The sequence below is a fragment of the Cyprinus carpio genome, chromosome B15, assembly GCF_018340385.1.
Source record: "Cyprinus carpio isolate SPL01 chromosome B15, ASM1834038v1, whole genome shotgun sequence".
NCBI lineage: Eukaryota > Metazoa > Chordata > Actinopteri > Cypriniformes > Cyprinidae > Cyprinus > Cyprinus carpio.
Genome location: NC_056611.1, coordinates 10444524 through 10455484, shown reverse-complemented (window position 1 = coordinate 10455484; position 10961 = coordinate 10444524). Strand labels below are relative to the sequence as shown.

The window sequence follows — 10961 nt, the reverse complement described above, 5'->3', positions numbered from 1 at the left end:
CACTTTTCAATTAAAATACTGAACAAAATGACAAAGAAAAAAAGTATTGTGACACTTTATGGTTGTGAAACATTGGTGGAGTGTGTGATAAATTACACCTGCATTGCTCTAAGTAAGGTAGTAGGTTAAAGTAATCACACACGCTCACATTGTTGAAGTTCTGATAAAAAGTCTGGCAATTAAATGTCAAAAATAAAGTTCTCTTTCAGAAAAAGTCTATCATTTGGTCATTGATATCATATTTTATATTTATTTAATATCTTCTTAAAGTGTGGCTTAAAGGGATAGTTCATCCTAAAACAGTTGATGGCCCCCATTAACTTGCATAGAATTTTGTCCATACTATGGAAGTCAATGTTTACCGGCAAAATGTTTATGTTATTATATTAGCCTATGTATGTGACCCCGGGAACCAGTCATAAGTAGCATGGGGGTATTTGTAGCAATAGCCAACAATACATTGTATGGGTCAAAATTATCGTTTTTTCTTTTATGCCAAAAATCATTAGGATATTAAGTAAAGATCATGTTCCATGAAGATATTTTATAAATTTCCTACTTTAAATATATCAAAACTTAGTTTTTGATTAGAAGCATTGCCAAGAGCTTCATTAGGACAACTTTTCTCAATATTTTTATTATTATTTATTTGTATTTATTTTTTTGCACCCTAAGATTCCAGACTTTTAAATAGGCTAGTTGTATCTCGGCCAAATATTGTCCTATTCTAGCAAACCATAAAAAATTGATACTTATGACTGGTTTTGTGGTCCACGGTCATATATATTATTAAACCAGCTTGTCCACTTATCATAATGTTTAGTTGGTGTTTGATGTGAATATTGTGAGAGATTTCTGCCAGTGTGATTTGAGCTAAAGAAACACAGATTATGATACAATTTTTGTCTGATGGTTTGACATAAATCATACTCTTCATACTCTTGACACACTCTAGACATCAAATAGGTAGAATTTCCATGTGCTGGTGATTCCCATATTCAAGTACATAGGAGCTGTACTGGTATGTCTGTTGTCTTCATAAAAAATAAAATAAAAATAAAAATACAGCTTACCAAGATGGCCACCGATTTGACTAACTTGACCTACATGGATACTGGCTGAAAACTGGCATACTGCTTGTACTATTTCTGCCTTATCTTTATATGACAGCAATAGTAAGAGTGGTATGCTTATCTAAATTCAGCCTTTGACTTATCCCTGACCTGAAAACAAAAAAAAATACTTGACCCAACCTAAAATACATTTGCAGAGCATCTAAAATGACAATATGTCATTTTTATCAGAAATCTGGTCCTCACTTCTGTAATCAAAAATGCTGAAGATTAAGGTGTCTGCATGGAGCCAGAGTCATATTATCTTTAATAAACAAAAGACCTCATTTTATTTAAACAGTTTTTTTTTTTTCTCTCAGCGTGGTGCTTTATGGGAAGAGCTTTCATGTTAATAAGAGCACTATATAAACAGAGCACTCATCAGGGGTCCCTTTTTGAAAGCTAAGGGTGTGCTTATATAAGGGTCATCTTTTCTGTACTGGACTGGACTGTGTGAACCGTATTTCACAGAAGCACGACATTCCACAGATATTGTGTGCTGGTCTGAGAGAGAGATTTGAGTGCCAGCGATCCAATACGGTGAGAGAGGATGATGTGCGGATCTTTCGAAGCAGGGGGCCTCTCTTCTCAAAACAGAGCGTTCCTCTCTCCTGTTTGTGTCACCATGCCACGACCTCAATGCCCTTGAATAAACACCACTGGCTTGCCTGGCTCCATATAATGACCTCCTACAGAAAACCTTTTCCACCTGGGACTTATAACATACTACAGTAGATCTGAGCAAAATTACTTTTATTTATATGCATGTTTTAAACATTTAGAGAATATTCAGAAATAATGTTTTATAATGTTAGCAAAATGTTAGAATATATTTTTGTTAACTAGGCTGATACTGCGATTCTGGAGGTGGTGAAGGCTTTTTCATATTTCTGCCATATCATTTTATTGCATTGCGCTTAATGTTGCTGAGTCATTATACAACTGCAGTTTCATTTTCATTGGAGTTGCCTGCTTATATATATATATCTCAAAACTAATGGGAATACATAGAATCTGCATTAGCAGCTCTTGCTGAATACAGTCATACATCTGCACACAAAATTCAGCAATGTATTTCAACTTAAATCAATGTATTATTACATAATTTGTTGCATATTTTTGTAAAATAAGTTTAATGTAACACTTGCTGTCTTTTCTGAGTAACACTTTTTAATGAGGAAGAAAATAAAATGTAAATGAAATCTTTAAAATGAGAGACAATATATTTTATATAAATATTAAATAGTATTTTTTTTTTTTTATTTTAACTTTTAATTTTATAAGATATTAAATTCGTTTTCTTCATGGTGACCTTATTTGGTGAACTAACCCTTGACTTTTTGTCTAAATGACTCATCTGCTATCAGATAACATGACTGTAACCAGTTTTAACACATTTTTGTTTTTACATTTTCGTCTGTTAAAATGTGCATGGTGAAAACAAAGTATTATGCATTGATGCATGCCAGTTGGCCAATCATTTCCTGTCTCAGTGCTGTTACAGTAGGTGCAGTGCTGGCAAAACAAAGCAACAGGGTAAAATGACCTGAGAGTCACATGACCTTTTACAACAAGGAAAGGGAGAAAGCTCAATACAATGCAGCAGGTTTTCATGTCATGGGAAAGCAAGCCCAGGGCACAGAGATTGTGGATTAAAGCACCAGAATGGCTTCAGCAGAGAAACCAGATATTGTACATCTATCTTGCAAACCTGGCACCCTTCTTTTGGTTCTCTTCAGCCTCTGTATTTCGTTCACACAGAGACTGTATTTTTCAGAAAAGTACAAGATAGCAAGAAAACAACAGTCCAAAAAGAGGGTTACAGACGGTTATATAAGAACATGTATAGTGACATGTTCCCTGGACAGTATGTGGTGAATGTGGTTGTCAGGTTTGTGTACGACATTCCCAAACGGCACGTGCTTATAAATAGAAAGTTGCTCTGAAGTGACATTTGGTATGGTAGCTTTACAGTATTTGAACATACTGTAACTTTTGGACAGAGGCATCTTAAATAGTTTTTAATGTAAATGCAAAGAGTCCTCTGTGTGGAGCTCCTCTGAGGGCGGACGATGTAAAATGCTGTGTCACCCTTACTGAGCTGAATTAATGGATATACAAGCTATTATATTTAATCTTGTGCATTGAAATGATGGAATGCAGCTTATTCCAGAATAAAGGCTACTTCAAAAGTGGAAATGTTCTTGTCAGGTCACGCTACAGATCCATTCAGCTATGCTTTTCTTCCTTGGAGAAAGTCCAGACTGCAGAAACCGACATGTGGTAAGATTATTGGCACAGATATGAATAAAACTGCTGAATCATGATATGTAAGTGCTTCTGTGCTTCTGCTCTCCTTTATAAACTGGGACTTTTAGTCAGGTCAAGTCGATTTTATTATCTGTCTAGCACTTTTCACAATGCACATAGCCTCTGAGCTGCTTTACAGAAAATCATGATGATAATGTGTATCATATCTTCATGCCTTAGTTGCATTTAGCAGATTACATCTGGCTGATAATAAAGTTTACAGTCTGTGACGATACAAAAAACCAAGAATTCGCTTGAATATTATTATTATTATTATTATTATTATTATTATTATTATATTGGGGCAATTTAATAAAATCCAAACATAATAAAAGATTCATGAATAAATAATTTAGATCAGTTTTTTTTTTTCAGTCTTTTTGACCAGAATACAACCAGTTCATTTAGATTTGACCATTTTTTTCAGCATATGGCCAATTCTACAACATCATCATCATGAAAACATAATACCATATGTAATTTGGAGAAAGTGAAATGCACAAAAGTGAAGTGACATACAGCCAAGTATGATGACCCATACTTAAAATTCGTGCTCTGCATTTAACCCATCCAAAGTGCACACACACAGCAGTGAACACACACCCGAAGCAGTGGGCAGCCATTTTTGCTGCGGCGCCCGGGGAGCAGTTGGGGGTTCAGTGCCTTGCTCAAGGGCACCTCAATCTTGGTATTGCCAGCCCGAGACTCGAACCCACAACCTTAGGGTTAAGAATCAAACTCTCTAACCATTAGGCCATGACTTCCCCGAAAGTGCCCCGATGTTGGTTCGTGTTTATTTTAACTAGTAGTAACGAGGAAGAGATAAATTTACATGCTGGTCCAGCCTGAAATAAGTTGATTTTAATGCTATTTAAGCACAAGAAACAACATTTATGGGATGGTTCATGCCAGATTTTGTTGCCAATTTGAATTTATTTTTTAAATGTGAGTGAGACAAGCAGCTTTTGACATTTCAGGATTCAAGTTACTAAGACTATCTCGCATGCAAGAAATAACTGCCTGGAGGCCTTGCAAATATGGCTGCAGGTTGAAAGGGACTTTAATACAATATTGCACCAGGTGGACCCCTTTTATGATACTTTTATGGTGCTTTTGCATACTTTGCATGAAAAAGAGCGAACCGTATATTATTTAAAACTTCAATAAAAAAAAGAGAAAAGGTCAAACAGGTTTCAAAGAGAATTTTTTTTTTTTCATTTTGGTGTGAACTAATCCTATAATGATTGTTGGTATGCTCTTATACACTGTTGTGAAATCTATTAACGTAGTCGAATGTAATGCTGTTTGATTTCTGACACATGTCTGAAGGGCAGCTTCTCTTGGGAAATTACCCACCTGCAGTCCCCTAAATCCGGTTTAATCTCGCCTGAGCCGCACTTGCACAGCACGCCTACCTAATGGACGACAAATTTACACGCTGTAACCCGACTCCCACCCTTCCCAGTCTGCCTGAGTATGTTCTTTACTTCTACATTACACTAGCTGAATATGTGTCTAAAATTAAAACTGTATGTTTGATGAAATAGTACTTTTGCATAATGCAGATTTGAAGGAACAGTTCAGCAGTTCTTTCTTCAGTGGAGCACAAAACGAGATGTTTAGCAGAATGTTCATGCTGTTCTTGAAGTGAATGATGAAGACTATCAAGTTACAAAAATAGCCTAAAAAGCACTTAAAGTTATCCATAGGACTTGTGCACTGTTTTAGTCATTTCAAGCCAGTTTATGAGGCAAAACATAAAGGGAGGGAAAAAAAAGAAACCATGTAAGGTTTGTTTTGTGTTGGTTTCCTTTTATGTCTTCTCCTGTCGTGCTTTAATGCCTATCGCATGTCTCCAGTCCTTTATAGACCATCTGCTAAAGTCACAGTTTAAGCGGCCTGCATGTGCCAGAGGTTATAACAAAACTGTTTACGTCTGGGGTTTTTTTTTTTCTGTTTTTGTCTGCATGGTTCATGCTTCTTAACTTTAGAAAAGCTGACATATGCAGAGAAGCAACTGCCAATACTTAACATGATCACTCTTTTATTAATAAACAGATAGAAAAGAATACACCCTTGTTGTTCATTTCCATGCTAGTTTTTTTTTTTTATTATTTGGGACCAAAGTATAAGGTCTATTATAAATTCACATGTTTAAGAAACTTTGTAACTTTTAACTCTTTGGCTGACTTATAAGTAAATAATAAACAAATGAATAAAGATATTAAAGAAAATTAAGTAAAATCAGACAAATAAAGAAAACATAAATATATAATAAAATACTTAGGAATATTTGTATGGTCTAAATATGACAGCATTTTGATATGCTGCATTAAAACTCAAAAACCTCTGATAAGATATGTTGATTAGTTTAAGGCTCGTCATTATCCCACACAGACGCCACTGTCGCACCCTACTGCTGATAAAAATAGCCTTTGGCAATTACCTTATGTTTTACACCCCTACTTATCGCTCTCTTCTTCCAGCTTTCACAGTTTTACTGCTGGCTGTCAGGATAAATTACCTGTTAAGGGCATACATATCTCACTTTGTTTTCCGAGATCTCCCGCCAAACCAGAAGCATTCCGGCACTTGTGGTGGAGAGCAGTGGTTCTCGGGAGAGTCACAACCCATAAAAGGCTCACAGGTCTGTTCTGATAGGGACGGGAAGGAAAAAAACAATGTTAAATGCAAATAATAATTATGTGAAAGTGAAAAAAAAGTGAAAGTGACATGATATACAACCAACTATGGTAACCCATACTCAGAATTCGTGCTCTGCATTTTAACCCAATCCAAAGTGCACACACACAGCAGTGAACACACACACAGCGTGAACACACACCCGGAGCAGTGGGCAGCCATTTATGCTGCGGTGCCGGAGAGCAGTTGGGGGTTCGGTGCCTTGCTCAAGGGCACCTCAGTCGTGGTTTTTCTTATACAGATTTGCATGTCATCCTTTCGCAGGGGCCATGCTAATCTTCTCTGTATCGATCCAATTTTAGTATATATGCCGCCGTGGTAATGTCATCAATCATTTAGTTATTGGGGATGAAATGGTATGTTTCACTGGTATAAAAGGAGATGAGACTGACATCTAACTAAGCGCGTCATTCGGCGTCTCGGAAGTGACGTGATTTATTGGTGCACCGTGTTTATGTCCAGGAGGTAGGTGAGATATTGTGGTGGTAGTTGCATTGTGAATTTTATATTTAAAAGGGTAATTTGAGACTCACTTAATTTTTAGTGTGTTTGTGAAGTGTTTTGTTTGTGTTGTTGGAATGTTTATCTTTGTGAGTCTTTAACTTGAATGCCATCGATTGTGCTGGGAGGTGCGAGTTATCTGCAGGTAGGCCTATGTTATTCATTTTGTTCATGCCTGGGTTAAAGAGATGGTATTTTTTTTTCCTTTTGTAAATCTAAAAGTTCTTATGTTTTAATAGTGACACGGGGGGCCAGGAGGTGTTGCAGCAGGCTTTGTGGGCGCTGTTAGGCTTTGTGATCATACTGGAGCCATATGAATTGTTTTCTGCATGTTATAATGAATGCCTGAGCCAGAACGTGTCCGGACGGAACGGATTGTGTGTTATTCTCTCTGCAAGCTCCTCACCTCGACCACTCTTCTGCCTCATATCGCACGACACAAGAACATACAGTTGTTGTTCAATGTTAAAAGGTGACAGAAGGAGCTGTATGATGATTGGCTGAGAAAAAATACACCCACCTTTTCATGCCCCAGCATTCCTCTTCCAGTAATATGAGTTCATATTTCAATATACTTGTGTAGAATGGCTTTGAAATGTTGCTCTTTCATTTCTGAAAAGAAATAAAATATCAAGTCCTCTATGGTGGAGTATGTAAGGCAACCCATTCATGAAAACGGTCCAGCTGGACTCCACAAATGAATGTGAAGAATCCAAATCCAGAATCTGATGACTTGGAGAAAGATATTGCATTACTCTGACTAAATTACAATTATGTGACTTCCTTTAGGGCACTATAAATAGATGAGTACAGATAATGCTTATAATAAAGCAAGAAATGTGTTCCTTGCCTGTTTTTGCAGTATAATACATAAAGTTTATTGACAAACACAACAGTGAGATTTATTTAAATGAATAGTTCATTTAAATTCTGAATTATTTACCTGCCTTCACATTGTTTTAAGCCATATGACTTGCCTTAAATTCCAACGTGAAACACAAAAGAAGCTTTGAATAATATTCATGCAGCTCTCTTCCATACAATAAAAACAGACAAGTTTTGTTCCAAATTAAACAAGAAAAATAAAACATCATATGTACGTTCATATGTTACCTTTGTGTAAAGAACAGACTGAAATTTAAGTTAACTCAACATATCTGCTGCTACTATCAATTCTCAATATCAAATGGACATATTCAAAATAGATTTTTAGACACACATCAACCAATTATATTATGTTAGTAAATGTCATTTTGCATTCTTGGGACAATTATTCTTTTTACATAGCAAATAATATCGAAGCCCACCTTCACAGATGCATAGGATGTGTTTTAAGTTTAATAAAGGCCAATTCACATCGCACCACCAGACAAAACCAAACGAATGTGTTTGTTGCCGTTTGTCAGCGTCTGACTCGGTGCATTGTGAATTGGCCTTACAACACAATTTTATGTAATTTTCAATATAGTATACTCCGTTATGTTAGACATACTCTATTCAAAGGTTGATTGAACTATATGGAGGAAGTATAAAAAAGAGTCTATACAAGTTTTAGGCCATTTAATATGAGTCATTTAACATTTCAAACAGAACAAACAAAGAACTCACAATTTTAAGTCTGGTCATGTGCTGACAAGATGGGAAGAAACAAAAAATGTACCCAAAAGTTGATCTGCAACCATCAACACCCTAGTAATGACAAGATTTTTGAGTTAAGTCAGCACGGATTTGTTATAATACAAAGCACAGTTGTCTACATAAGACGTACTGAACTTAATACCACACCTTTTGACCTGTTGTCTGAACTTACGTCAAAACTAGTTTGTTTGAATTAGATGGTGTTTTCAAAAATTCATCTGTATAAAAAGGTTGTACATCGTGCTACTAAAACATTTTGAGTTGAGTCCATAGACTGTATAAAAACATGGACGTAGTGTCCGTGACGTCACCCGTAGTTTTCTGAAGAGTGTTTTTGAAGCTCAAAGTGGGCGGAGCGGCCCGTCACCATCTTGGCAGATAATCGAAAATGGGCAAAAGGCGGGAGCTGGTTGCTGAAGCCACGCCCACCTAGCTCCACAGCAGTGTCAGCAACGGCAAACCTGTCACTCAAGTGGCCACACCCTTAATTATGCAAACTTTAAGGCTTGATATAATTTAAACAGATGAGTTCTAAAAATATTCACCCCCCTCACAGTTGTCATGAAGGGCAAAGTTAGCTATGTATATAGGCCAAAATCATTGTAAACCAGGCTGTAAACATATTTTTATTTATTTATTTATTTCTGCTGAAAAGTTGGGCATTTTAACATGGAGTGTCTATTGGATTGGATTGACTCTTTTGACACTTTTGCAGCCAGCTTCTAGCAGCCAGTTGATGAATTACAGTTTAAGTCACTTCCGCTTCACGTAAGAGAGCGGAAGGTTGCCGCTTGGTTGAGTCACCTTGAACCGTTTTACACCGTATGATTGCAAAATATAACTTTTTTTTTTTTTTTCTTTTCTTTTTTTTTACTAGTGATATGATTTTATATCTACTGCAAATAACAACAAAACTTTCAGTGTAGCAAACTCATATAACCGCTTTAAACAGCGTGTTGACAACATGAAGTCATGTGTGCAGTAATTACCCCCTCAGTTGACGGCAGACCAGCTGCATGACATAAAACACATCAACAACACACACAGAACACATAAAAAGAAGCACGCATTGCTTTCTTAGTTTCTGTCATGTGCACTTCTAAACAGTCAGCCATCAATCACAGTATACTATATCTGTCTGTCTTTACCACCTCATGATAGTTTGCGCAACCAATTGTCACGAGACAGTGAATAAAAATAACATGTAACATCTACATGACCATCTCTCATAAGGGCTATGACTGAGTCTGCTGTGTTTACTGAATATCTATTCTAACATCTGAATAAGAGCAAATATTATTTAAAGGGATCATATGATGCGATTTCAAATTTTCCTTTCTCTTTGGAGTGTTACAAGCTCTTGGTGAATAAAGAAGATCTGTAAAATTGCAAAGACTAAAGTCTCAAATCCAAAGAGATATTCTTTATAAAAGGTGAGACTCTTCCACACTCCCCTGAAACGGCTCGTTCTAACACGCCCCCAACATCTCTACGTCAGTATGTGGGAAGATTTGCATAACGCCGCCCAGATGTTCACGCAAAGAAAAGAAGGCGTACCTTTTATTCTCGTTGTAGTATTGTTGTCGCCGCCATGTCGTATACACGCTGTGAAAGCGAAACTACTTTGTTTGGCCTTCCAAAAGAGGACAATATCCGCTTCGTCATGCCTGGGGCTGATCCGTGCTGGTCGCTGAGGAAATACATCAACTTTGCACTGTGGCTCTCTCTAGACTGCGACTCACTCTAGGCATCTGCTGACTCAAGGCCGCGGTGTGTGATGCTGTTTTGTTGAGAAAGCTAAACTACTTGGTTTGGCCTTCCAAAAGAAGACACGACTAGAAATCATGTTTATATCATGTTTATAATGGCTTTTATGTTTATGTCTCGTCGCTTCGGCCGGACAAGGCAGCACAATATGTTAAGAGGTGTAACATTTCCATCACACGCTTGAGGCATTCGGCCAATCACAATGCGCTGGATAGCTGGCCAATCACAGCACACCTTGCTTTTCAGAGTGATGAGCCTTGTAAAAATCAATGTGTTTCAGAAGGCGGGGCATAGAGGAGAAACAATAATGTACAGTATGTGGAAAATAATGTTTTTTTAACCTTAATCTGCTTAAACACGTTTCATTACACCAAATACACAAAATAATGTTCTTTTTAGCAGCATTTTATGACCCCTTTAAGTTGTCTGTTTTGAAATAAAACAATAAATTCTCCATGTTTAGCAAGTAGAGGGGTGTGAAACAAAGTCCAGGCTAACATTAAATCTGAAAATTAATAAAATATTAAGAATAAATATATAAATATTTCTAATTCTTTTATTGAAATATTTCAGTATATTTTATCAATTTTATAAATGGTAGCTAATTTCTTAATGATTTTTAGGAATTTACCAAAATTTCCAAAATTTGAAATCACTTTTTCCAACAGTTTACATTAAAAAAAAAAAAAAAAAAAAAAAATCCTCATTTAGTACCATTTCAGCCAAATTTAGTAATGTTTTGACCTTTGTGTTATTCAATGAAATTATACCAAACCTTTCTAGAATACCACAATTTCATGTTTGAATAAAAGAATAAATTAAAATATCTAATTAAATATCTGTTGACCCTAAAACATTGTAACATTGTGCACTGACTTGTTGTCTTGAAGACTGTGTTGATATTTATGTGAGTGTAACCAATCGCCATCA

The 10961-nt window shown here is 36.3% G+C and overlaps 1 non-coding gene across 1 annotated transcript; it reads right to left on the bottom strand.

The window, feature by feature from the left end:
- Positions 1-6342: 6342 nt before the first annotated feature.
- On the bottom strand, positions 6343-6453 carry LOC122139909. Its single transcript, XR_006156642.1, has one exon. It is a non-coding gene; the product is annotated as a U6 spliceosomal RNA (small nuclear RNA).
- Positions 6454-10961: the final 4508 nt, after the last annotated feature.